The sequence below is a fragment of the Dermochelys coriacea genome, chromosome 4 (genome assembly GCF_009764565.3).
Source record: "Dermochelys coriacea isolate rDerCor1 chromosome 4, rDerCor1.pri.v4, whole genome shotgun sequence".
Classification (NCBI taxonomy): domain Eukaryota; kingdom Metazoa; phylum Chordata; order Testudines; family Dermochelyidae; genus Dermochelys; species Dermochelys coriacea.
In genome coordinates this window covers 14,952,717-14,980,681 of record NC_050071.1, presented here as the reverse complement: position 1 = coordinate 14,980,681, position 27,965 = coordinate 14,952,717, and the positions used below count along the sequence as shown (strand labels likewise).

The 27,965-nt window shown below is 41.3% G+C and overlaps 1 protein-coding gene across 2 annotated transcripts in view; it reads left to right on the top strand.

Moving 5' to 3' along the window:
• CNOT6L (CCR4-NOT transcription complex subunit 6 like) overlaps positions 1 to 27,965 on the top strand; it is a 65,267-nt gene that overhangs the window by 12,188 nt on the left and 25,114 nt on the right. The window contains exon 1 of one of the 2 annotated variants that reach the window (XM_043513043.1): positions 25,244 to 25,264. The exons of the other annotated variant lie outside the window; for it this stretch is intronic. The gene's annotated coding sequence lies outside the window, so the exon portion shown is untranslated. Of the gene's footprint in view, positions 1 to 25,243; positions 25,265 to 27,965 lie in introns of those variants that run through there. 2 annotated transcript variants of the gene reach the window in all.

Here is a 27,965-nt window from a genome sequence, read left to right as displayed (position 1 = left end):
ATGGGACTTAGTCTTTGGATCCCAAAGGGAATTAAGAAAGGATGTATGGTACAAGTACTTAAATTAGGCTCAAACCAACTATGTGTGCATTTGGTCTGTGGGTTTTTGTTTTTTTGGTGTATTATATGCACAAGTGGCACCAATTTATAACATTGGTACATCGTGTAGTGTGATGTCAATGGATTAATGAGGACACAGAAAATCAGGAAGGAAGAGGGAAGTGGAAAACCCAGGAACTGTATATTTCATTTCTTAATCTCTTCTTTTTTGCCCCCCCCCCCCCCAAAAAATAGGGAAAATACTGATTCCTCCCTGAGGAATGGTGTAGCAATGTCTGTAAAGAGAGAAGAGTAGAGTGTTGTATAGTGGCTTGAATGCTGGCACAGTCTAAACCAAGATCAGACATGTTTATGACCCGATAGCTATTTCTGACTCTGCCAATTTTAACTAAATTGAGAACAACGCTTCTATAGAAATTCCGTATCTGGCTTCACTTTAAGTAGGGTCATGGAACGGCTATATTACACTGTCAGTCCCATCTTGTTTGCTATCCTGCCTACAATGGCAAGTGCAAGTCTCTCCAATGGAAAGTATGGGGTGGTGATGTGGGAATAAGTGTATATGGTGCTTGAGTAGAGTTTTAAGTAGGAGAATGTTCCTTCTGGACCCCTAAGGTGTTGACCCTTAAAATAGTTTCTGGTTTGTATACAGGAGCAACAGTTTGATCATCTTCCATGTGAGAATCTCTAAAGTAAATTATGAATTAATTCTTCATGCCACCTCGTGATTATCACCATTTTACAGATAGGGAAACTGAAGCAAATAATATTGTTCACTGCCCTGTATGAACACACAAAGGAGAAACATATCATGCCCCATTCCTCATCTGTACGTGGGTAGTGAATAATGGGAATCTTTGCAGTCAGGGAATACAGGGACACCGCAGTCTACAAAAGAATTGAGAACTATACAGTAGCCATATTTCCCCCTGCAGAGCGAGTCTTCACAACGCATTCTTTGCCACAGTCTGGCCATAAGTGACGTATTTGAGGTCACATGCAGTGGTGTTGTAGCTGTGTTGGTCCCAGGATATTAGAGAGACATGGTGGGTGAGATAATATCTTTTATTGGTTTTATTGAACCAGTAAAAGATACTACCTCACCCACCTTGACTTTCTAATATTCAGGGTCACACAGGAAACCTGTGGCAGAGAGATGAGTAAAAAAACCTCACTTCCTTACTCCTAGTCTTTTGCACTAACCACAAGACCATTAATCCTTTCACAAAATACTATTGGAGGCACATGAAAGGGAGTGGATAGTTCTTACTTTTCAGAAAGAAAATCAAGGCATGGTGTTTTTAAATGATTTTCAGAGGAAACAAGTTTCATTGGTTGAGTTAACTAAACAATATAGATAGGAGAATGGTGTGGTGATTTTGCAAAATTTGTGTTGCTGGCGGGCGGGGTGGGAGGGAGGGCATTACTTTTTAAAGAGACCTGCCAAAGGAGGAAAATGCATTTGAGCCTTTTATTTGCTATTGTAGCAATAATGAAGGCTTGAAAATTAAGTCTGCTGCGTTGTACCCTTAGAAATAAGCAATATAAAGTCAGAGAACTGTAGTGGTGGAGTGGGAGTTTTCTCGGCACTTAAATGGATGCTGTCAACTAGAATCTTTTTAAAATGACTAAAATAAAAAAAAACCTTTAAGAAAACAATTACGTTTTGTTTTGCCACCCTATTGATGATGATAAGAAGGGATGTTTGGGCAGATACGAAACCAGAAATGCTCAGCCTTTCCTGTTCTCTGTGCCACTCCTGCCTACTGCTGCTTTAGTCTTAGCTCTGCTGCTGCTATTTTTATTTTTTAAAAAGAGACAATTTTTATCAGGGGGGACGGGGAGCTCGGGAACATGGGAGGAGTGTAGAGTGAGCCAGGGAACATGAGAGGCTTGTAAAGTGGAATTTTCAGTTTCAAGGTCTGGCTAACGTGTTTGATTTAGTCTAGTGAATTTCACTAGTAGAAAAGCCAGTTACTAAAAGATTCTAAGTAAAGATACCTAAATGTAAAAATTACAGAGTGTATGTACATGTCCTGATTATATCTTGTTTAACTTTTTCTCCTTCAAGGTTTGTAAACTGTGTTCCCACACTCTGAATTTGGGGATGTGTGGAAAGGCCAGACAAACTAAGTTTTCTCTTGTTAAACTTGACTAGGGCCCTACCAAATTCTCAGTCCATTTCATGGCCAGGGGTTTTAAAAGTTGTTTTCAGATGTTTACATCTGAAATTTCATGGTGTTGGAACTGTGGGGGTCCCAACCCAAAAGGCAGTAAGGGTGGGGGGGTTCATGCGATTGCCACCCTTTCTTCTGCCCTCCTATGGCAAGGGTGCTGCCTTCGGAGCTGGACAGTCAGAGGGGAAGGCTGCTGGCCAGGTGCCCAGCTCTAAAGCCAGCTCCACTACCAGCAACAGCATAGAAATGAGGGTTGCAGGGTATGGAGGGGGATGGATTACCATATGTCCAGTTTTCCTGGTAGTCTCCCACCTGAGTGGGGGGCTGACAACTGGAGCCACCAAGCTTCTTGCAGCTGGGGGAGATCCTGGAGGTGGATCTGACCAGCTCAGGGAGCAGCTCCTGCAGGGGAAGAGGAAGTCTCGTCCATCCCCATCCCAGCAGCTGGAGCCCCTGCGCAGGGTAGTAACCCCTGGCTGCATGCCAGATTTCACGGAGGAGATCAGATTTCACAGTTCATGACACGTTTTTCATGGCTGGGGAATTTGGTAGGGCCCTAAACATGACCATTTAAGCGGAACTCTCTTTGTGATGTGGCTTCAGACTGACCAATGTGTTGTCACCCCCTTTGTGTATCAGGAAGATGGTAACCAACAGAAGCAAAGCATTTCTGTGCCTTTTAATCAGTGTAACTGCTTTTCTTATCACAGGCTAATTTCACTTTCTGCCTCTCTGCGAAGTCCAACAAAAATCTCTGTGTGAAAAAGATATTTTGGGGACTTAATCTTTCTTGGGCAGCTTTTGTTCTTATTGCTTGCTTTTCATATTGTAGGTGAAATAATCTAGGCTGAAGGGGAAAAAAATCATCTAATTTGGACGTACTTCATATGCCTTGGTAGTGGGATCTTATGTTCTTTATGCAGCAAGGTTGAGAAAACCTTCAACTTCCTCAGTTTTCATTTGGGTTGATTACAACTCTATTCCAGCTTCAGGAACACGAGAACAAATGGATATAAACTGGCCATCAGGAAGTTTAGACTTGAAATAAGACGAAGGTTTCTAACCATCACAGGAGTGAAGTTCTGAAATTGCCTCCACTGCTCCCCTTAGAAGGCTAACGACATATCTGGTTTCAAGACTAAGCTTGTTAAGTTTATGGAGGGGATGGTATGATGGAATAGTCTAATTTTGGCAATTAATTGATTTTTGACTATTAGCGGTAAATATGCCCAGTGGCCTGTGATGGGATGCTAGATAGGGTGGGTGTGACGTTGCACTCGATATGACTTTATAAAAATATGCTAATGAACATGAATAAAATGTAATTGGAATATGCTTCATGCAAAAGATCTCTTGTAAGGTATCATTACAAAGCTTATAATCCACTGAGTGTGGTCATCCTATTTGTATAAATGTATCACTCTTGGATATGAAACTAGAAATATGAAATATAACTCTGAGGTCCTATTGTAGTTATGCAAAGTGTGGGCCGTTAATGGTGGTTTGGAATCTTAATGGCTCCCATTAACCAGGACAATTACCTGTAGATGGCTCTGTTTTACTTGCCTTGCGTAATGACAGGTTTCAGAGTAGCAGCCGTGTTACTCTGTATCCTCAAAAAGAAAAGGAGTACTTGTGGCACTTTAGAGACTAACCAATTTATTTGAGCATAAGCTTTATGCATCCGATGAAGTGAGCTGTAGCTCATGAAAGCTTATACTCAAATAAATTGGTTACTCCTTTTCTGTTTTACTTGCAAGTCTTTGTTACCCACTTGCCAGCCCACAGGTATACAGGAAGTCTTACAGTGACATGTGATCATGTCACCTGAACTGGAATCCATCTATAACCTGGTGCTTTTCCATTGAGAAGGAGGGGTGGGAACCCAGAGGGACAAAGGATTTTGACCTTATGCAAAAGATATATAAGGGGGTGGAACAAAACAAAGGGGGTGGCCATCATGAGAAATCCCCTAGCTTACCACCTGAACTGGAACAAAGGCTGTACCAGGGGAAAGGATTGTGCCCAGACTAGGAAGGTATCCAGTCTGTGAAAGAGACTTATTGAAACATCTCTGAGGGTGAGATTTTATCTGTATTCAGTTTTATTACTGTACTAGACTTAGACTTGCATGTTTTATTTTATTTTTCTTGGTAATTCACTTTGTTCTGTCTGTTACTACTTGGAACCACTTAAATCCTGTATTTAATAAAATCACTTTTACTTATTAATTAACCCAGAGTATATATTAATACTTGGGGGGGTCAAACAGCTGTGCATATCTCTCTATCAGTGTTACAGAGGGCGAACAATTTATCAGTTTACCCTGTATAAGCTTTATACAAGGTAAAATGGGTTTATTTGAGGTTTAGACCCCACTGGGAGTAGGACATCTGAGTGTTAAAGACAGGAATACTTCTTAAGTTGCTTTCAGTTAAGTCTGCAGCTTTGGAGGCACATGGTTCAGCCCCTGGGTCTGTGTTGGAGCAGACTGGTGTGTCTGATTCAACAAGACAGGGTGCTGGAGTCCCAAGCTGGCAGGGAAAGCAGGGGCAGAAGTAGTCTTGGCACATCAGTTGGCAGCCGGTTTCTGTGATCCCCGTCACAGTGGGGTCTGTTACTACAGAGAATTCTTTCCTGGGTGTCTGGCTGGTGAGTCTTGCCCACATGCTCAGGGTTTAGCTGATCTCCATATTTGGGGTCGGGAAGGAATTTTCCTCCAGGGCAGATTGGCAGAGGCCTTGGGGTTTTTTCACCTTCCTCTGCAGCGTGGGGCACGGATCACTTGCTGGAGGATTCTCTGTACCTTGAAGTCTTTAAACCACAATTTGAGGACTTCAATAGTGCAGACATAGGTCAGGGGGTTGTTATAGGAGTGGGTGGGTGAGATTCTGTGGCCTGCGTAGATTATCATAATGATCCCTTCTGACCTTAAAGTCTGAGAGTCTATGATTACATACAAAACAAAATCATAAAACGTGAACTAGGGTCTACAATTACAAAGAGTTACTTTTCCTATCTAATAAACTAGGTTTCTCCCCAAAGTTCAATCCGTTGCAGAGCTGGCTGGCTTTCCCGGAATCAGGATCCAAACTTGCATGAAAACACTCCCACTCCACAAGATATTTTCTCCAAGTGGTTTTGATTGTTTGCCGTTGTGTCTCGTGGTTTTCCATTGATAGTCTTGGGGTGGAGCAAGGCTAGACAATTGAGCCTTGCGTTACCTCACTGGCTAACCAGGAAGAATAACAACTCCGTCCTACTTGAACAGGCCATCACTAAGACATAGTCTCCCTTGGTGACTAATTTTTACTCCAAATCCATAAAGCATATTTTCAACATAGCAACATTATTTCTTAAATATTGCCTGGACAGACATCTCATAGTGATTGAGTCTTGATAATTGTGAGCTTTCTGTGGATACCTTATCTGTTACTCTTTATGGATAAATACTGTGCAAGCCATGTGTTTGGTGTAGTGAGTTTGTCAGGTCTGAGATGAGAGTTGTTTGCAAAGAATAGGGGACCCTTTGCCAAGGGGCTTCTGTGTCGCACCAGTCTATTTAGCTTATTAGATAACCAAATGCAGCTAAAATTAATAAGTGGTTTATTTCGGGCGGTCTCCGCAAATTAATTATTCATCTAGCCTTTTAAATCCTCCTTCTGTGGTAGGGGATTCCACGCTTGGGAAGATCCTTTGCCCCAGACACTTTATTGTTTCTCTGAGTTGGACTGGAACTGAAACCGTCATATGAGAATGTGAAGTTGTCCTCCCCAGTCTTCACTGGGGAGTTATTCAGGAGAACTGAAGATAGCAACTGTGGCTAGTCTGAGAGTCCAGCTGTTCCTGGAGTCTTGGAGAAAGGCTTGTTCATTTTTTCTACTTGACCCCTTCTCCGTGTGCATTGAACGCAGGCTCTTCTTACACAAGTGAAAAGAGGCTTATCAAAACTCCATCCTTCTGAGAACCTACAGTAAATGTGCAAGTGACAACTGTGATCTGTTAACTGGCAAGAGCCAGAAAAAACAAAGTCCTTCTCTGATAAACTATTCTCTTCAGATAGTCAAAAACACTCCCCTCCCCTGCTCCTCCCAAATCACAGCTCATCACATTCTGGGGTAATGGAACCTGGCATGGTGGGTGGGTGGGAGAATCTATCTGGATGTGTGGCAGTTAAAGGAGATTGTGGAATAATTGTTGTCTAGTTATTTCATATCCCTAAATGTTGGTTTTCGTTTGTATTTGTCCTAATGTAAGATTTTTATAATCTGCCCTGGAAATGGGAGAGCTAGCACAGGATGAATTCTCCTCCCAATAGAAATTTCCAGTTGTGAACGCCTTTCCTGTAATCCCTTTTTGTTTTGGAAAGCTTTAAGGAAGGGAAAACAGGGCAAGACAACTTCTCAAGTACTGGAATATAGTCAGAAGTGCCAGGAAGATCTGGGTTTAAATTGTCAGCCGACATCAATGGAGTCGTGCTGGACTTTTGGCATCTGTGGCTCTGGCCCTTGGCTTGTATATTTTCTCCAAAGTGTCCAGGCCCTGCTGTTAAGATTCACTATATGTCTGGACAAAGATACATGCCTGTACTTTGACCCTCTTCCTACTCATTATGTTAGCCCTGCCCTTGAGTGGTAGAGTCAGAAGAAGCTAGGATAGTTAGATAAAACTATCAACATTCAGTTGGGGAGATAAGTGCACTTCTTCAGGATAGCTTTGAGTATTTAATGGCTGTTGCTAGAATAAGGGAACTTTAGCACAAAGACTTTCCTGAAATGCCTTGGACTAAGGGTACGTCCCCACTACCCGCTGCATCGGCGGGTAGTGATCGATCTATTGGGGATCGATTTATCATGTCTCATCGAGACGCGATAAATCGATCCCCGAATCGACACCTGTACTCCACCTTGGCAGGAGGAGTAAGCAGAGTCGGCAGGGTAACTGCTGCGGTCGACTCGCCGCCGTGAGGACGGCCAGGTAAGTCGAACTAAGATACTTTGACTTCAGCTACGCGAATAGAGAAGGCTTCATATACCAAAGCATTTATCTTCTAGGCTACACAGCCTTTACAGCTGTATTTAAGAACTTAGAGGGGGTATTGTGGCCACCAAAGAAATCCATATTGTTCCATAGATGTGTTTTGGATTAAGAGCTGCTGACTCTATTTTTAGCATTATGCAGTGAATAAGTCAGTGTACAGAGTTTCTCAGCTTGGGATAGTCAGGGAAGTAATTCATAGTCACTTTCAAGTTTAGTCCTTTTGTAGCTATAAAAATGGAACTGCTCTCTTCCCAAACTGAGATCTGCTTTTTCCATGACACATGCAAGCTATAAGCCAACTAATTATGGATAGGCTGAGGGGTAACTGGGTATAGTTCACTAGCATTTCTTTATCTAGCTAGAAAACAAAACTAGGTGTGTTTAAAAACAAAACCCCAAAATGACCAAAAGTGTACATTTACTTTTTCCCACTCCTTCACCCTTTGTGTGGTGTTTGCTGTTTTAGGCTCTGATCCTGCAGTGCTTCAATCCCGGTATCTGTGCGTGCCCACATATTTGTGTTGCATTGCAAGACTGGGGCCTTGGATTACAAATTCTTTGGACACATGCTTTTTATGTGTTTATACAGCATCTAGTGCAGTGGGGAACTGATTGCATACTTGGACTGCTACCACAATAGAAATAACTTTGAGTCAGTGCCACTGCTCTCAGTGATTGGTGGATTATGTAACAAACAGCAAATAACAGTGTCCCATACTGAACATACAAAAAATGTACAATGAAGCTTTTCAAAATGAAGACATGAAGTAAACTATTTAACTAACATCCAGTACATCACAACATAAAATAATAATTAAAAAAACTGACCTGTTAAAGGAATAACAAGCTAAATGTGTCTTCTGACTAGCAAATTAAACATTTTTTAATAACCAAGTCCTCCAAATGACAATTAGAGGAGGCAGTCTATTAAACCAAACTTAGTTTGACAAAAAATATAGAAATAGGTTTCTGCTTATGCTTCTCTCCAGTTGCTGTATAGTTCAAGGCTTACTCATGTTTGTTGGTTTCAGAGTAGCAGCCGTGTTAGTCTGTATTCGCAAAAAGAAAAGCAGTACTTGTGGCACCTTAGAGACTAACAAATTTATTAGAGCATATGAAGTGAGCTGTAGCTCACGAAAGCTTATGCTCTAATAAATTTGTTAGTCTCTAAGGTGCCACAAGTACTGCTTTTCTTCATGTTTGTTGATCTACTCTGTTCTGTTAGGCTAAGAGTAGTGTTACTAGCATTAGCCTGGTACTGAATTTCATTTGATTTGGAGACTAGAATACTTGTTATAATTACATAGTGACTTTCTGATGTTGTATTTACTGGATCAGCACTGTTATGTACTCTGGGTGCTTATGATAATGTTGTAAATGGGATTTTTTAAAAAAGCTCTTTTGCATATTACAGACTCATGGTTCCCACTTCTGGCAAAGATTGTTACATTATACCCAAGGCAGTTAAAGTATTTCAGTTTTCTCAGTGTCATATTGCAAGTTAGTTAGGACTATAAGAATGCATGCTGATAGCTGTCAAATCAGTTTTGTGAAAAGACAATTAAATAGGTGTGGAAATCTGGTATTCTATAGAGTTATAGCCTTGCATTAATACAGATGTGCAGGGCGATGAATACGTGAGAGAGGCTGAGTTGCGTGTATCTAACTTTCTGGATATAAAGTAAGACTTCAAGCTAGACCAGGTGAGCATTGTTGACTTCCCTGATAAAATAGCAAAGATTTTCTCCTTTTAAATATATCCCTGGGAGGGATTTGTCACTTTTAACACAGTTCTTTCTATTTCTCGTCTTCCACCTCCCCTTTCTGCCCGTCCCCTCCCCGCAAACACCCCAAGCTCTGGGTGGTTTAAACATTGCTGTGGGGTAGTGTGACCTGTTATGACTGTTCTGTAATGTCACTTTGTCTAACTAAAAAAGACTGGCTATTGTGCCAATGATTGCCAAACACAATTGATTTTAGTATCAAGCTTTGACTAATCTAACTTTATTTACTGACAGCTGGATCTTTTTGGGTAAGCATTGGAACTTTTAAGCTGTGTGAAATAAGTTTTTTGTTTTTGTTTTGTTTTGTTTTTTGGTGGCTTCATTCCACGTAGTTAATCATTGCTGCAAAGAACTGATGGAGAGAGAGAGGAAGCTGGCCATTATCTTTCTGTGATAGAATGAGTGTGAGCTGTAGTGCTGCTGGGCTTCACTTGTTTTATTAGTCTTGGCGCTGTACAGCATCAAGAGTAAAGAAAGCTGTACAGCCTGGGGAATAATTTCCTTTCTCCCCTTTCCCACAAGTGCAAATTTTCTTTGAGGGATGAAATGTCACTGATTATTTGACTTGATCATTAGATGGACTTTAAACAAATCTCTTTCTGTAAGGTATAGAACTTTTTTTTTTTTTAAGAATGCTATCAGGGTGTGTGTGAATTATTCTGAAAAATTCTTGCTCACAGAATATGGATTTCTATTTCAACCCCCTGGACTCAGCCCATTACTGGCCTCATCAGGTACGCCAAGGCCATCACTCAAGACAACTTGATTAGTGACTCTCTCTTTTTAGGTTAGAATACTGTACCCTACTGAACTCTGATATAGTGGCAGGTCTGTCAGTAAAAACCTTCCCTCTACTGCAGGCTTTCAGAATACTTGGAAACAGGGCTTCCTTCTTCACTCCGGATCTTCCCAAAGAGAAAAGCTTTCTATTCAGGTACTACCATCATCAATTGGGAACCACAAATGTGCTGTCTTACATTAGGATTATGGACTGTCACTTTTACTCCACCCCCATGGCCCAAGAGAAAATTTGTTCCTGGTGGTGGTTGCCGTTGGTCACATGAGTACTCCAGCTGCCCCTCAGTTGCTCCTGACTTCTTTCTCTAAGTGCTTCATGACTGCAGGTCTAACTCTTTTAGGCCACTCTGATGTCCTTGTTATATCTCATTATAAGGCCACTAGTAATGCTCACTTCTTGGGAATGGTGGGGTCTCCAAACTAGCTGTTTCATTGGACAATCCAGGATACTTTTGAATCCTTATGTAAACAGGAGTCTTATTTATACTGGCTCTTTCTCATGGGGTTTGTTAATTTATAGTCTGATTGGTGGAACACCATTTCTTCTTGCTCAAGAAGTCACAAACATTCAGGCTCCTATGCATTTAGATGATGAAACTAGAATTTTGCATTTGACAAGACTTCTACCTCTCTCTACATTTATAACCTTCTAGGAACTTACTTACTAATTTTCAATTAAAAAAAAAAACTTGCATGTACTGCATTCTTCATTGTTGTAGCTATTGTCCCAGTGTAAGAGAATAAACACGACAAACTCTTGTATCTCTCATTTAAGACAGATCATGCAGACTATCAGGATAATGGAAGAAACTCACTTCTGCTTTACTTACTATACAAATAAAAAATAAAAATCTGCATGTAAGGACTTAGTAAAACTAAGTATAAAAACTGAAAAAATGTAAGTATTTCAAATGGTATCTGGTATTTCCATGCAGTAAATATTTTAATATTTCTTGTAAAAATGCTGATTGGAGGAAACAAACAAACAAACAAAAAAGCGAGGGGGAGAAATAAAAAGCCAGCTGGTTTTACTGTAGTACCAGGGATGGTTTGCAAAAGAAGTGATCGTTATTTCTATTCATTTAAAGGCAGGGAAAAAAACATGGTGTGATACAGTGGAAGAATTATGCATTTCCACTAAATGTAATTGCAGGTTGGCCCAAAAGCTAAGAGAATAGATCCCTTTGGGTTTTTGCAACTTTTCTTCAGGATTGGTTTCTGTAGTATACTTTTTGTGAGCTTTGTTGATGTTGTTCATGATAACATGAAGCCCTTTGGAATTCCACCACCATAAAAGTTACTGTCGTCTGCAGATTCCCAGATACCCTGATGTTTCATGATTTCCTGGTGATAGAATTTCACTACACTTAGGTTTGCACCATATGTCAAGAAAAACACCCCTAAAGTAAGGGGGAGGAGGGTTGGGGAGCCCCAGAGGATGTGGTTGCTGAATGTTGTTGCACCTAACTGTACGTTTTGTTTTTTTACATTATAGAGGTTTGACAATATGCTCTCGTCTCCACACCAAACACAGGCAGCATTATAAACCTAGAATACTAGATCTGTTCAGCTTGTTATTAGAAAGGAAGCTAACTGTGTTGTTTTAAAGCAGTCTTGCTGTTTGTTTCCTAACTATTCACTTTTCCAGATAGGAAACTAACATGGTGTTGCACATTTCTAATGAACGGCTCCACAAAGTTTGGCAGGATATGAAGCATGTTACTTTAACACACAAACAAACAGAATTTTCGTTTAGATTAGGGAGAAGAGCTTCATCTGTGTCCTACGTGTTCACTCTCTGCAATGAAACATGAATAGGATATGCATTTTATTGTTGTTTATGTTGAAAACTAACTTGCCTTTTCCACATCAGCACTGACCAAAGACATTCATGATAGTCACCTTGAGCAGGTGAACACAAACCCACTCTAAAATTCTGGATTTAGCTACGCAGAGGTGACTTTCTCTTGTCTACTTTTGTTTGTTTACTGTTACGGTAATGGTGACTGTATATTGGCCCGATACAATTTTTTTAAGACTCTTGGAGTTGTCGTGTTTTCTCCATGATAGAAATAATGGGCGTAATGCCTGCATTGCAGAGTATCAATGGAAATTACATGAAGGCAGATAGGTTTTAAATTCAGTCTTAGTGCTTTGAATATGGGCAGAGGGTGTGTGTGCGTGAAAGAGAGAAAGACCATGGGGGTCTTCCTAAGATAGCCCAGTCATTGAGTTTATACCTGCCTTCCAGCAGATGGAGATAGGAAAAAACTCCATGTTGAGGACACAAGTCCTGTATATGCTTGTCCATTGTTGGTCTTTGGCTGTCCCTGTCTTTACTTTAGGCAGTGGAAAAGCTGCACCTGATGGCACAGGCTTTCTATCCTGCAGGTGGATCTTCTCCCCAGTGACCTCCACTTTCTGAGGTATGCAGCAGTTTCCTTGTACATGGCAGCACACCACCTCCTCTGGAGATGGAGAGGACCAAGCATCATCTTAAATTCAAGTGCCATTTTCCTTTTCTTTACACAACTTACCTTCTTTCTCCCTCCTCAGTCCCTCTAGAGGGAGTTCTGGTGACTGAGATCTGTGGGAGGAGCAGAAGAGCCTGTGCTTTTCAGACAAAGAAGCTGGGAGAGACAGCCAAGCCTGGGTAGCTGACGTTCTCTCCTTCCTCCATGGTGGCAAATCACATCTCAGCATCCTGCTCTTTGGTTTTCCCTTGCCAATATAGATCCTGGCTGAGGTATGCTAGTTCTTGTCACCGATCCACAGGTTCGCTGCTATATCCCAGCTTTTAAATAGCCCCTAAGAAGCCTCTCTGTGCCTTACGGGTAGGCTATGGGGCCCCAGTGCCTCCAGGATCGAGCCTACAGGCTCCAGCACTCCTGTTGCACACCATGCGGGAGCTCCAATAGAGACCTCCTGTTCAGAGACTTTTTTCCCTTTTCAGGGATCAGTGAATCTTAGCAAGTATCTGCAGTGGCGCCCAGGTAGTCTTTTCAAAACAGAGAAGGATTTATTAGTCAAGTGGGATACCGCATCAGGAAGTCCTAACACAGACATCTGACGCCTCTCCCCTGTTCTCCAGCGTGGGGCCTTTGCTCTGCTTCCCTGCAGAGGAGCGGAGAAAGTCTCCTTCTTCTTGGCTGTTGGTTGCTACTTGTAAATGACCTGAACAATGGGGTTCCTATTGTCTTTCTGGATCTCAATAGATATGAACTGGCTCTAGCCAGCTGAACAACCCATTCATATCACCCCAGAGAGTTATGTGGCACAGCCACCACCTGTCTCTTTCCCTTTATCCTCAGTGCATAGCAATGCAATGTAAAGGACAGAGAGAAACTGTGACGTGCATAGGAATCATACAAAATTACCAAAATTCCTCACTTTGTCACAGTTCTGTTTACTAATTGTTGAAAGCAAAGGCCTAAACTTGAGTTAAAGAGGAACAGATATTTTGTGGCAGCTTGGAGCTGTGGTGTCTAGTATCTTAGTGTTTTCCCAGCTGGATCTCCATGGGGATATGTATGAAGAAAGTGAAATTTTTCTTCTGAAGACACTAAATTGTCATCTGGAAGCATTTCCCAGAGAAGAGTATAGTGACACTAAATTTCCTCCTAAATCTAGGAGATTCTAAATCCTCCCAGGGGAGGATCTTATCTAAACTTGCATGAAGTTGATGTTGGTCCAAGTGAGATGATTTTGTTAGGAAATTCTCTCCTGTTCTCTTTGGGGGAGTGATGTGGCATTTATGGCCTAGATGTGTCTTGGACTAGCATGGACTCTTGTACAGCTGGTTGTAGTCAGGAAAACTACCATCCTCGTAGGAGTGCAAAATCTTCCAAATAGGAACAGATCTTAATATGATGAGGACTGTCTTCCCATGTATGCAGACAGCTAGTGCTAATGTCTCTCTGCTACTGCTTATAGCTTTGCTATGTTGCAGTAGAGTGAAAACTAACCACAGTCTGGTCAACTTTTACTGCTGTTATTCAGAGCCTAATGGGCTGCTGTGGAGGTGGTGAGAATTGAGTCAGTTTCACTCTGCTGTTACTTTTGGAAAATTGAGCAGTAACAGAGCCAAGACCTGGAACTATTCACTGGAGAGGAACCAAAAATGGAGGCTGAGGGAAGGTTAGAATGGCAGAGACCTCTTTTTCTCACAGCAGCCAGAAGGCTCTGAGGTGGAAGTAGGAGAATACAGAATGGTGGGTCTCCTCTGTCAGAAGAGGAGAAGGATTGCAGGTTGGGTTTCAAATTTATCAGACCCCACTGAACTGGAGGCTCTGGCAAACCATGGAAGCACTGTGACAGCATCTTTGTAAAAATCCCTTCCTCTTTCTGAGCAGTGGGGAGGTGGTTGTTGGTGATTTCTTCCCTCATCTCCCTCCTTTCCCCTCCAAGGAAAACCCTTTCATATTTTTGTATAGCTCATGTATCTAGTCATCTCCTTACTGAGTGTCTGGTAAATCACAAACGCTATAGATGGGCATGGAAGGAAGGGAGACACTGATCGGGAATACAGTTTATGAAAATATTACACTGCCTGTAAAACTCCTTAAATATTTAGGAGCTTCTTGAAATAGGAGGAACAGTTGTTTGAATTCCTGTGCTGAAGGGAATGTGATATTACAGCAAACCACAAGAGAGATTAACATTCTCATTTCATTTTGTGATGAAGCTGGTGACCAAAAAGTTACTAAATGACTGATACCACTTCTTTGTATATATAAAAATACACACAAAAGAAAAAGAAAAAAAGGACCAAGAAACAAAGGTTATGTTAAATGCTTAGCAATTGGAAGAAAGGTCAAGATCTCTGTTATGGTGTGTGTGCTATTTTGCTGCATACATGTAAGGACAAATGCTAAGGTACATATTTAAAATTTAAAAAGAAACGGGAATGCTATACCTCTAAGAGCACATGGCATACTTCCAGATGGTGGTTTTATAGCTCTGAAGTAACATGTAGTGCAGTTCATATTGTGTTGTCAACAACCTGAAGGTTTGTGCAGATCTCTGTTAAATTGTAGATGCATGTAAAAGAAGCTTCTGACTTTTCGGTATTGGTCTGCTAGAAAGGATAACAAATGTATTAAATTTACTACATATGTGCAGCATGGCTATTTAAGGTTACCATGAGAAACTGAACTGAACTCTCTAGCTTCCTGTCTTGGGTGTAAAATATAGGTTCTTTAACATTCTTCTGTTCAGGAAGGTCCTCTGATTGTTACAGGAAAGTCTTCAGCCAGGCTCATCAGGCAGAACCAAACCCAGCAGGGGAGGAGATGCCAAACCTAGAGATTTCAGTGGTTGTGTTATGCCTTGTCAGCTAAAAGGCAGCTTTTGCAGATCATTGTCTGGCAGATCACCTATTTCTAAAAGGGGGAAAGAGGGAAGATAAAGGCATCTCTCCTCCTATGACTAGATTACCTTAGTTTCCTGGGCTTGGTTTCCCCATGAAAAGGGTTCTGCAGTCCCCCCGCCTTCGCATCACTTGGTTGTAGGTTGAATGTTCTGTTAATACATTAGTGCTAGGGACCTCTGCCTAAGTTGCTGAGAGTAAGCAAGCCCATCCACAGGTCGCAGGTAGTGGAGCATCCCTCAACTTTCCCTCAGCTCTGAGAACCCGTTATTATAAGTCTTAAACTGTACTTCAGTCATTGTGCCAGTTCTGCAAGAGTAGGCTTTGTAATACATACAGCTTACAAGAGATGCCTAACCTGCCTAAACTGTGTTCTGAAGCATTTTAACACTGTTTTCAAGTACTTAAACTGTTTCTATGTTGAAAGACTTTTCTGTAGAGCTATTAGCTGCAATATTATTTTAGGCATGCAGATAATAGCATAGCGAGGAATGTTAGCAAACTTTTCTGCTAGGTGTATTCAAAACTGAGGATCATACTTGAAAGGTTTCAAGTTTAGAAATTTGGGCACTAGAGTTATGCATGAACAAAGGTGTTGTAATATTTTTTTTTTTACTATATAAAGCAGGGGCGTGCAAACTTTTTGGCCTGAGGGCCGCATATGGGAATAGAAATTGTATGCCAGGCCATGAATGCTCACAAAATTGGGTTGGAGTGCGGGAAGGGGTGATGGCTCTGGCTGGGGGTGCAGGCCAGAAATGAGGAGTTCAGGGTGCGGGAGGGGGCTCCGAGCTGGGGCAGTGGGTTGGGATGTGCGAGGGGTTGAGGGCTCTGGCTAGAGGTGTGGGCTCTGGGGTTGGGATGGGGATGAGGAGTTTGGGGTGCAGGAGGGTGGTCCGGGCGGGGACCAAGGGGTTTGGAGGGCGGGAGGGGGATCAGGGCTGGGGCAGGAGGTTGGGGCACAGGAGGTGGTCAAGGGTGCAGGCTCTGGGCAGCACTTACCTCAAGCAGCTCCCAGAAGCAGCGGCATGTCCCTCCTCTGGCTCCTATGGGGAGGCGTGACGCCAGCCAGGCGGCTCTGTGCACTGTCCAGGCCACAGGCGCTGCTCCTGCAGCTCCCATTGGCCACGGTTCTCAGCCAATGGGAGCTGCAGAACCAGCGCTTGCGGTGGGGGCAGCGTGTGGAGCTCCGTGGCTTTCCCTACGTTTAGGAGTCGGAGGGGGGACATGCTGCTGTTTCCAGGAGCTGTGCAGAGCCACAGCACACGTGGAGAGGGGCAAGCCTCTGACCCCATTCCCCAGCAAGAGCTCAAGGGCCAGATTAAAAGATCTGATGCGGCCCGTGGGCCATAGTTTTCCCACCCCGATATAAAGTCGGTTTTTTTCTGTGTAACTTGAAAGTAGGTGAACTGATTTCACTCTGAAATTCTTTTTTTAAATTGCCTTACTGTAACCTTAACTACATTGTTCGCTACCAGACGTTCTATAAATGAATTGTACATCAGGATAAACATTACAGGAAGGTTTTTTTGTTCCCCCCCACTTCTCTTCTCGTGTACATATCAACCCATTTTCACACAAACTGACTTGTTCCCTAAAATGTGGAGCAGCTGAACTCTGTCATGATCATTAAGTCATCTGTTTCTTTAGGAGACTATAGGTGGTAGCTTGTTACTGTGGATAAATCCAGTCCATTTCTAAGAAGCTTTTAAAAATTGACTGTATATTGACAGTATTTCTAGCTGTTGCTTAAGTCAGACTACATTCAGGTATATTAAGCTTCTAAAATGGTAGATAAACTTCTGCTTTACTTTAAGTCACAGGCATGTTACAAGGTAATACAGTATAGCTACCGGTTTCAGAGTGGTAGCCGTGTTAGTCTGTATCAGCAAAAAGAACGAGGAGTACTTTTGGCACCTTAGAGACTAACACATTTATTTGAGCATAAGCATAGCTACAGCTCTATATTGTTGGGCCCTATGCTTCTATACAACTTGAGTACGACTTCAAAAGAGCAAAATAAGAATCGAGTCTGCCAACAGATTCCTGTAGGGGCTTAGGTGATGTAACTGTCTCAACAGACTTGAAAGGAGATGGAAGGAATTGACCTTTAATGTACTATACTTTGAAGTTCTCTTTAATGTTTAACTTATGATTGAGTCTCTCTGTTTAATAGTCTCCTCATCCTAGAGAAAAGGAGATACTGAGGTAATATAGACCTACCCTCGCATTCTGCTCACTTAGGAGAAACATAGCCGCAGGGTCAGAGTATCTCTGGCATCATTCTCTGAGATTGGGACAATAGATGGATAGTATAAAGAAAAACTAACCATGCTTTCTTCACATAATCCTTTGTTATAGATGTATCCACAGACTCTGAAATTTGTGGCTAGATCCATGATATTAGACTTAGTGTTCAAATTCAGTTGTTCCTGGGAGGTGAATATTCATTTAGAACTGATCTCTGCTAATATCACTTGAAGCATACTGTTTATTATTTTATTCTCCTTCTATTAGCTGGTGAATATCTGTTTGAGTTAAGGTGTGATAAGCAGTCTTTTTTGTATTTGTACTTGTGATTTAACTTAGAGGTATCTACATTTTAAATATTTTATAATAGCAATAACAGTGGCTGCACAAAAGAATAAGCATTTCCTGCTCTCAGCAAAAGCTGCAAACATAGGTGTTTCCTTTATTTACTTCATTAATAAGTTTCAGCAGAATTACTAGAATAAAAAAGTAAGTGAAGATGAGGCCAGAAAGGACGTAGCACTTCTGTTGTTGACAAAACCACAATGTGCCTATTAAATTTTTTTGCAATATGAATATCAGCTAGGGGAATAGCTGAAGTTTTTCTTGGAGGAATAGAAGAGGAAAAAATCCTCAAACGGATTCTGGCGATGACAGAATTTGGATACAGTAGAGCCAAAAGATGTCCTTGCATGTTCTGTACCAGGCATCCATCTTAAGAAAACCAGAGAAACACCAATGCAAACTGTAGTATTTGCATTTTTTATGAATAAGATCCATAGAAAATTCACTTGAACAAGAATAGTTATCTGGATTATATTTATTCTAACTTTCTGAAGAAGTTGAGAGAGACTGAGGCAGTTCTCATTTAAGAGGCTCCCTAATTCCGAATCTTGAATTTCTGGCATCCATGCTAATGATTTTCACAAAGGGATTTTTAATAGCTATAGAACCTCTGAAGAATGCCTAAGCATCCCAGTAAGATCAGGACTCCGGTATTTCACATCAAGCCATATGCTAGCAGTACTACACCCTTCTGTTTGGTTTGTCAGCTGCATCCAAGGGTACTTGAAGATTCTGGGACTTCATTTATCTGCGTTTTGGCGTGCTTGCTTAATTTAGTAGACAGTTTTGCTGTGGCAGAAATGAAGACCTGACAAAAACAAGCATTTACACTTGGAGCCAGCAAACACTACTCCAAAAATATCCCAACTGTTTCTATATATAAAGATTGTCTGTGCATGAGTCTGAGTGGATGTTGCTTCAGAGAGAATATATTTACAAGTTTTTTAAATGTATACAATCTTTTCCCCTTCCTGTCAGTGCTGCTAATAATGTGCATCTATATTTTGCCTTTCATTTCAGCTGTAGGGGAGAGAAAAGGGCAAAGCTTAGTTTGTCTGTCTTGGGAGTAATGCAGCTAGCTTGTGATTGACTAGCACTTGCACTCAGAGATAGCCAACATCTGTGGATCTTGTCCTTCTGATTTGAACTTGTTAAAGCTCTGTTTTATTGTGCTTACGTTCAGAAATAATTGGAAGACTTTTTTCAGTATGTAATTTTGTCCTAATTTTTCCATACTAAAGTGTTGGGTTTTTTTGGCCATTTAATACACTGAAATTTAAAGGGACACATACCCTCTTCCTGGCTTATTTGCTGTTTTTTATTTGTATCAACATCTAGCTGTGTAGCTTTAGTGTGGGCATCCTACTCTAGCTACTGATAATTTACCTTGTTGCTGGAAATAGGTTTTGTTTTGTATTGTTTTGCTTAAACTGCTAATCCTGTTTTTCCCCATGAAGAGAGAATCCTGCTGAATAGACTTGTCTGTTTTGTTTTTTCTAGTAAATTTAAAATGTTTGTCAAATAAATGTGAAAGAACAATTGAACTTGCAACTTAACTAGTTACCTGTTTTATTAGCTCTTTCTGTGAAGTTGAAATTCATTATAAGTTCCCACAAACATATCCTACAAATCCGTTACTTTAATTTGCTAGCCAAACATGATGGGTTAATCTGTTCCCTTACACTGTGATAGTAATAACGTGCAGCATTGAGGACCAGGTACAGGTTAGGAATTAGCTGCTCAGAAGGTTAGTTACAAAGTGAAAGATCTGATGCTAGCCAAAAAAGTAACATTTTAGTAATATGGGCTCATCTGGCCTCCAACAAGCCAATTTGGGCCTCCATTCAACTAGGTTCTTTTTTACTTTTTCCTGTTGTTGCATTCTTCCCCCCATCCCCAAAAAAGGAGGGGGGGCAGAAAGAGATTTAAAAGTATAAGTATGTTAAGCTTGCATTCAGAAGAAAAATCCTACTTCTCACTAGAGCTAGCCTACCAGTCTTTGAAGCAGATATGGACGTTCGACAAAGGACCAAAATTAGTAGCTTTCAATGGAAGCTATGCTGCTCCATAATAAACAAAAGCAAAATTATATTTACCATGGCTAGGTTTTATGCTCAAATCTTAAAATGTTTGGCTAATTAATGAGATGGCACAAGTATAAGTCATACTGTGAAAGTAAGTGTCCAAAAATACAGCTAATTACTTCAGTGCAATGACCTCCTGCAGTGAAAAAGTTCAGCTGTGGGGAGGAAACGTGTTCCTAGAATACTTTTTAAATTAATAAATTCACTCCTAAAATACTGGAGTGTTTCACTGTTTTGTTTTCATTCTGCATTTTCCCCATTGTTCTACCAGGATGCAGTTGTAACGTACTGGTCATTGTGCATTATATTTGCCCTTCTGCGCCCAAACTACGTAAGATACAGGTCTCTGGAAGCTCTCTGCTTCAGAGCCTGGCTCTCTAGCTCAGGCTTTAGATACTCATGGTTTTAGCTCTGGAGGTCCCAGGATCAGTTTCTGGTGTTGGCCATTGGACAATCACAGATCTCCTGGGCTAAAGTGTAAATGCTGTCATGTATGCACAGTTGTGCAGTAACTGAAGGAAAGAAAAGCATTGTCAAGCCACTCTTCAGGGATTTCAGCACAGACAGTTTTAAAGTGATACAATGAACTTGAAAAATAACGTCTGTCTTGACTTTTATATCTACTACTATTACAGTAATCTTAGGAGCTGCTTGTAACAGAAAAGTTAGCAAAAACCCTCCCTTTTCAGTTTGTGCATTTGACAGCACATATAGTCAGCTCTTTTGGGGATGATTGGTTGTATATCCTGTCTCCTACTACTATGGTGGTCCTGCTCTCAAGCACAGTGATGGACCAGGGGACAATGGGAATCTGGGGAAAGTGTCCAGTGGAGCCGCTCTCTTCCTTTTTTAGACCACTGAATAAAGAAAGAAAGAAAAAGAAAGCATTAGGAAGAAGCAGCACAGCAGGAGGGGCTGTCTCTACACCCTGGAACTGGGAATTCACTCTCCTACTTTCCTACCTTCAGAGAAGGAGGAGTGAAACTAAGTGCAGACATTAGTAGAAATCAAAAGTTTAGCAGCTGCATAAGAATAATCTCTTATCCTTGATCTTTACATGCAGCTTCCATTTATGCAAATGGCAGCTGTGTTGTGGAGATGGACTGAGGTTAGTTTGTTGTCCTGTGTTTATTATACTCTGGTCCATGAGCCATAATTAAAAATAGAATTGGGCTACAATATTAATTGAATGTTTTTGGTGGTAGACTAAGTGGTAAAGTTAGTTGTGGGGTCACAGGTTTCAGAGTAGCAGCCGTGTTAGTCTGTATTCGCAAAAAGAAAAGGAGTACTTGTGGCACCTTAGAGACTAACAAATTTATTAGAGCATAAGCTTTCGTGAGCTACAGCTCACTTCATCGGATGCATCCGATGAAGTGAGCTGTAGCTCACGAAAGCTTATGCTCTAATAAATTTGTTAGTCTCTAAGGTGCCACAAGTACTCCTTTTCTTTTTAGTTGTGGGGGTATGTGTCTCCATGCAATGTTGTTGCTGCAGTTAGAGGGAAGTTGGTCTTGTGGTTATGGCACTGGCCTGGGACTTAAGAGAATTGGGTTCAACTTCTGGCCACAGTTTTTGTGAGCTTGGTCAAGGTACTTAGTGTCCCTGTGCCTCAACTCCCTATATGTAAAAGCAGGATGGCGGTTCCTCTTTTCTTCCACCCTGCGGCTATCCTGCATATTTAGATTGTATGCCTTCCAGAGCCTCTAGACATTACAGCGTTACTCATATCCATAACCAAACAAGCAAGAACTTCTTGCCATTGAAAACAGCCAATATACCGAGGGATTGGTACAAATACATGAAATTTAATTAGCTTGATTGTGGTGAGTGTCAGTTTCCAGGTAAGTGCACGTGTATTCCCTCCTCTGTGATCCACTCTAGCTGTTCCCGGTCTCTGGGCAGGAACCCATGTCCCACTCCCTTCTGACCATGGGTTTAAGGCTGCACAGTTCCCTGCCTTACACTGTGATATCCCCAGCAAACCAGTCTGTCTGAATGCCAGCATGGCTGTGTGTTACACTGTTCATAGTCCTGGAGAGAAGGTATGCCATCACTTACAAGTTACTATACAGCTCTTTCTAAGCAAGCATCTTTATTGTTAAGGACAAAAGCATTATAAAAATTATTAAAAATTCCTATATGCATGCTAAAGGCTCACCAGAGGTCACCCGTCAGTCCTATGGGACCCTAGTAGGCCAAAGATTTCACAACCCTTCTGCATACTGTGGGGGGAGTTCCCTTCAGACAGGAGGTTCTGTCGATTTGCTGGATCAGAAAGAAGGCCCTGAGGAAATTTAAAGGCAGCATTTTTGTGCCAAAAGCCCATCCTTTGTTTGTTGGTCTGTGGAAAACCCAGTTTGAATCCGTATATGGAAGCCTCCCCAGGAGGTGGTACCTCTCTGGAGGTGTTTACCACTTAGAAGATTCAGTTTAATCATGCCCCTACCAATTTTGTTCCTGGAGCAATTGTAGTAACCTTACTCCCTGGAATTGCACACAGTTTCTCGCCCACAGTGATGCATACCATCCTGATACCTGCTGGGAGAGCAATACAGTAGTGCACAGACAATCCAAGAAGTTTTTGGAAAGTATAGGGGACAATTTCCTGGTGCAAGTGCTGGAGGAACCAACTAGGGGCAGAGCTCTTCTTGACCTGCTTCTCACAAACCGGGAAGAATTAGAAGGAAAAGCAAAAGTGTAGGGAACCTGGGAGGCAGTGACCATGAGATGGTCGAGTTCAGGATCCTGAGACAAGGAAGAAAGGAGAGCAGCAGAATACGGATCCTGGACTTCAGAAAAGCAGACTTTGACTCCCTCAGGGAACTGATGGGCCGGATCCCCTGGGAGAATAACATGAGGGGGAAAGGAGTCCAGGAGAGCTGGCAGTATTTTAAAGGCCAAACCTCCTTATTGAGGTTACAGGAACAAATCATCCCAATGTGTAGAAAGAATATTAAATATGGCAGGCGACCAGCTTGTCGTAACAGTGAAATCCTTGCTGATCTTAAACACAAAAAGAAGCTTACAAGAAGTAGAAGACTGGACAAATGACTAGGGAGGAGTATAAAAATATTGCTCAGGCATGCAGGAGTGAAATCAGGAAGGCCAAATCCCACTTGGAGTTGCAGCTAGCAAGAGATGTTAAGAGTAACAAGAGAGGTTTCTTCAGGTATGTTAGCAGCAAGAAGAAAGTCAAGGAAAGTGTGGGACCCTTACTGAATGATGGAGGCAACCTAGTGACAGAGGATGTGGAAAAAGCTAATATACACAATATTTCTTTTGCCTCTGTCTTCAGAAACAAGGTCAGCTTTCAGACTACTGCACTGGGCAGCAGGCGACCAGCCCTCTGTGGAGAAAGAAGAGGTTCGGGATTATTTAGAAAAGCTGGATGAGCACAAGTCCTTGGGGCTGGATGTGCTGCATCCGAGAGTGCTAAAGGAGTTGGCAGATATGATTGCAGAGCCATTGGCCATTATCTTTGAAAACTCATGGCGATCGGGAGAGGTACCGGATGACTGGAAAAAGGCTAATGTAGTGCCCATCTTTAAAAAAGATGGGCCTCACCTCAATCCCTGGAAAAATCATGGAGCAGGTCCTCAAGGAATCAATTCTGAAGCACTTAGAGGAGAGGAAAGTGATCACAAACAGCATGGATTCACCAAGGGCAAGTCATGCCTGACTAATCTAATTGCCTTCTATGATGAGATAACTGGCTCTGTGGATGAGGGGAAAGCAGTGGACATGTTATTCCTTGACTTTAGCAAAGCTTTTGATACGGTCTCCCACAGTATTCTTGCCAGCAAGTTAAAGAAGTATTGGCTGGATAAATGGACTATAAAGTGGATAGAAAGCTGGCTAGATTGTCGGGCTCAGTGGGTAGTGATCAATGGCTCCATGTCTAGTTGGCAGCCGGTATCAAGTGGAGTGCCCCAAGGGTCGGTCCTGGGGCCGGTTTTGTTCAATATCTTCATTAATGATCTGGAGGATGGCGTGGATTGCACCCTCAGCAAGTTTGCAGATGATACTAAACTGGGAGGAGTGGTAGATACGCTGGAGGATAGGGATAGGATATAGAGGGACCTACACAAATTAGAGGATTGAGCCAAAAGAAATCTGATGAGGTTCAACAAGGACAAGTGCAGAGTCCTGCACTTAGGACAGAAGAATCCCATGCACCGCTACAGACTAGGGATCGAATGGCTAGGCAGCAGTTCTGCAGAAAAGAACCTAGGGGTTACAGTGGATGAGAAGCTGGATATGAGTTAAGTGTGCTCTTGTTGCCAAGAAAGCTAACAGCATTTTGGGATGTATAAGTAGGGGCATTGCCAGCAGATCGAGTGACGTGATCATTCCCCTCTATTCAACATTGGTGTGGCCTCATCTGGAGTGCTGTGTCCAGTTTTGGGCCCCACGCTACAAGAAGGATGTGGAAAAATTGGAAAGCGTCCAGCAGAGGGCAACAAAAAATGATTAGGGACTGGAACACATGACTTATGAGGAGAGGCTGAGGGAACTGGGATTGTTTAGTCTGCAGAAGAGAAGAATGAGGGGGGATTTAATAGCTTTTTCAACTACCTGAAAGGGGGTTCCAAAAAGGATGGATCTAGATTGTTCTCAGTGGTGGCAGATGACAGAAAAAGGAGTAATGGTCTCAAGTTGCAGTGGGGGAGGTTTAGGTTGGATACTGGGAAAAAAATTTTCACTAGGAGGGTGGTGAAGCAATGGAATGGGTTACCTAGGGAGGTGGTGGAATCTCCTTCCTTTGAGGTTTTTAAGGTCAGGCTTGACAAAGCCCTGGCTGAGATGATTTAGTTGGGGATTGGTCCTGCTTTGAGCAGGGGGTTGGACTAGATTACCTCCTGAGGTCCCTTCCAACCCTGATATTTTATGATTCTATGATTAATTTAATAGGTTATGATTTTTTTCTCGCAGCTTCAGAGAGAAGGACTGCATGCTTGTTTGCCAGTACTTAATGATTAAACTAAAACTAATTAATAATCAATTCAGAAACTTTTATTTTTGTCTTGATCACTCTCTACGTCATGTTAGGAGCATGGTTCTACTTCATACCTTTATGTTAACATAATTGTATTAGTATTAGAATTAAGCATCCTCAGACATTTGTTAATCTTTATTTACATATTGTTTGGTGTTTTTAAAAGAAAAACAATGTAACACCCCAGTTTTGTTTGAATTTTTGTCTTGCAAAGTATTTCTGAAGTTATTACTTCTGACTTCATTCTCTATATTCATGTTGGGAATTGGATGCGTTTGGTGGTGGGGAAAACTTCCCTTCACTTCAAGGAAAACCAAAAGCGTGAAGAAACACTGACATCTCTGACATAGATCAGTGCAGTAAGTGTTAAGTAGAATAATTTTAGTACTTCTGGGCATTATTTACTCTTGCTTACAGTTTATTTTAATGGATCTCTTTTTCATATGTTGTGATCCAGGTCTCCAGAGGTGAAAACAAATGTATTGATAAACACTCCTATCTTCTTAAGCAAGTGTCGTTTTAATCCCATTTGGTGAGCATTAAATGGAGTTGATGGGCATTAGACTGTTTTACTTTACAGGGGAGGGAGAAATTATTCAGGCTATTTGCTGGAGAACCTTCAAAAAGCGCTTGGAATTTTACCAAGACTTTGAAAGATCCTGAAAATGTCAATGTGCTTTAGGCCTAGAAGGAGGTTTTGAATTGTGTCAACATGTTTATGAATAACTTTTACATCTCATTGCAGTCCTACATAGCTTCCTGCTTCCTTCCTCATTAAAAAAGAGAAAATGCATTTGTGTGTTCAAGCCTCTGTTCAGGCATGAAAGAACTAAGACTGAACAATATATGCCATAATGACTCAATAAGCTGGATTTCTATTAGATCGTAAGCATTTTGGGTGAAGGGACTGTCACTTACGTTTATACAGTGCAGAGCTGGTCTTTAGATGCTACTGCAGTACAGACATTAAATAATAACTTTAGGCAGAAGCAAGTTAACTCTTCTCTCTTCCCCCTCCCCCAAACACAAATTAGAAAATTTATCTTCTTCTTAGTTGGTGAGGGATGCTTTGCTGGTTTCCTTCTAAGCTCTTCTGAAAAAGACATCTAACTTTTAAAAAATGTTGATAGTTTAAGATAAACTTTTAGTCGCATGATCATAAATAAATTTGAAACAGTGACTCAGGAGAATTTGGAGTTGTGGGTTTACTCCATATTGGCAACTTAAAACAATTATCATAAAAATGTAGGGCTGGAAGGGACCTTGAGAGGTCAAGTCTAGCCCCTTGCACTGAGGCAGGACCAAGTAAATCTAGACCATCACTGACAAGTGTTTGTCCAACTGGTTCTTAACCTCCAGTAATGGGGATTCCACAGTCTTCTCTGAAAGCCTATTCCAGAGCTTAACTACCATTAGAGGTACAAAGTTTGTCCTAATATCTAACCTAAATCATCCTTGTTGCAGATTAAGCCCATTACTTCTTGTCCTGTCTTCAGTGATATGGAGTACAGTTGATCACCAATCTCTTTATAATAATAGTCTTCAAAAATGTTAAGGGCTATCAGGTTTCCCCCTCCTCGCCCACCAGTATTCTTTTCTTGTGACTAAACTTGTCCAGTTTTTCTAACCTCATAGGTCAGTTTTGTTGCTGTCTTCTGGATTCTCTCCAATTTGTCCATATCTTTCTTCAAGTGTGGCATCCAGAATTGGACACAGCACTCCAGCTGAGGTCTCACTGCTGTCATGCAGAGTGATTATAACCAGTTGCATTTCTGCTTAAAACAGTGTGAAGAAAATCATGGCTTCTTTTAGAAACATAGGAAATGTTTTTCTCAAGAAGGTAGACTGTGGTTGGTAAACCAGACTATTTTATCACTTTCGTGGAATATGCTGATATGATCTATATGACTGCCTCTAATTTCCTCCTGGCAAAATTTCAGTGAGTTTATAGTACTGCTGCCAGATTTATCCTGAAGATCCCTTATTATCCATACCAACATCACTTATAAAGATGTAGGATAAGTAAGTGGAAAACGGAAGATCATTCCCTTTTTTGGTTGGCTTTCTGAAAGTCGGTATTTCTGAGTTTCTCAGGCTACTTACAGTCCCTAAATTAAATCTTTGCAGATTCCAATCCACCAGTATGGTCTAATGGCTCAACGCTTCCTTGTTTGATAGGCTGCGTTTTTCACATCTTCAGTTTAAGTTGCATCTTCAGACTTTCTTCTTGCTTTAGTTGATAGCTTCATCTTACAGCCAATCCAATAGATGCAGTTTCATGTCAAGAGGGAGTACTGAAAGGCTGCTCAGGGTTGCACTAATTCCAACATTGGAATACAAGAGTATTGCTGGGCTAGCCTTTGTATACACCTGAGCAAGAGCTATTTGAGAATAACTGCAGCTATGTGTGGGGCTCCTGAGCTGAGCATGGTTACTCTATCATCTTGATTTCAGTTGTAGTATGTTTCTAACAATCTGTCTTTAAGTGACCCTGAAGAACTGTTAGAATTCTTTGTATGAGCCTCTCACAATAGGCAAGCATATAGCATATACTTGTATTGCTATGCATGCAAAGATTTTTGGTTCTATAGACTGATAGGTTTCTTGTTAAAAAGAGATCTTCAGAGGTTAAGGAGTCTTTCTGTGCATTTGAGGATTTTCTGTACTTTAATACAAATAGAGTTTTCAATGTATAGAATGTGGTCATAAATATTGTTTGAGAATGCATTTAGCACAAGGTTGTTTTTTTATGTTCTCTTTTTACTGTAATGTGACTGTTTTGGTAACTTGCAGCTTTCCCAGGGTAACCTTGGACATGGCATACTGTAAGGGTTATTTTTGTTGTGATTACATACAAATGGACAGTGAAAACAAACAGGTACAGTAATGTAGGAAAGTGGCACGAGTTAAGTGTTCTTGCCTAAAGGCCACTTTGAACTTTTAGGACGTGGGTTTGCCACTCTATAGCAAATGGTCATTTGATATAATCTGTTTTGAATAACAAGCTGCTGTAATGTAGAAATCAAATATGTTTAATTTTAGGTTTCATTTTAAGTATTCATAA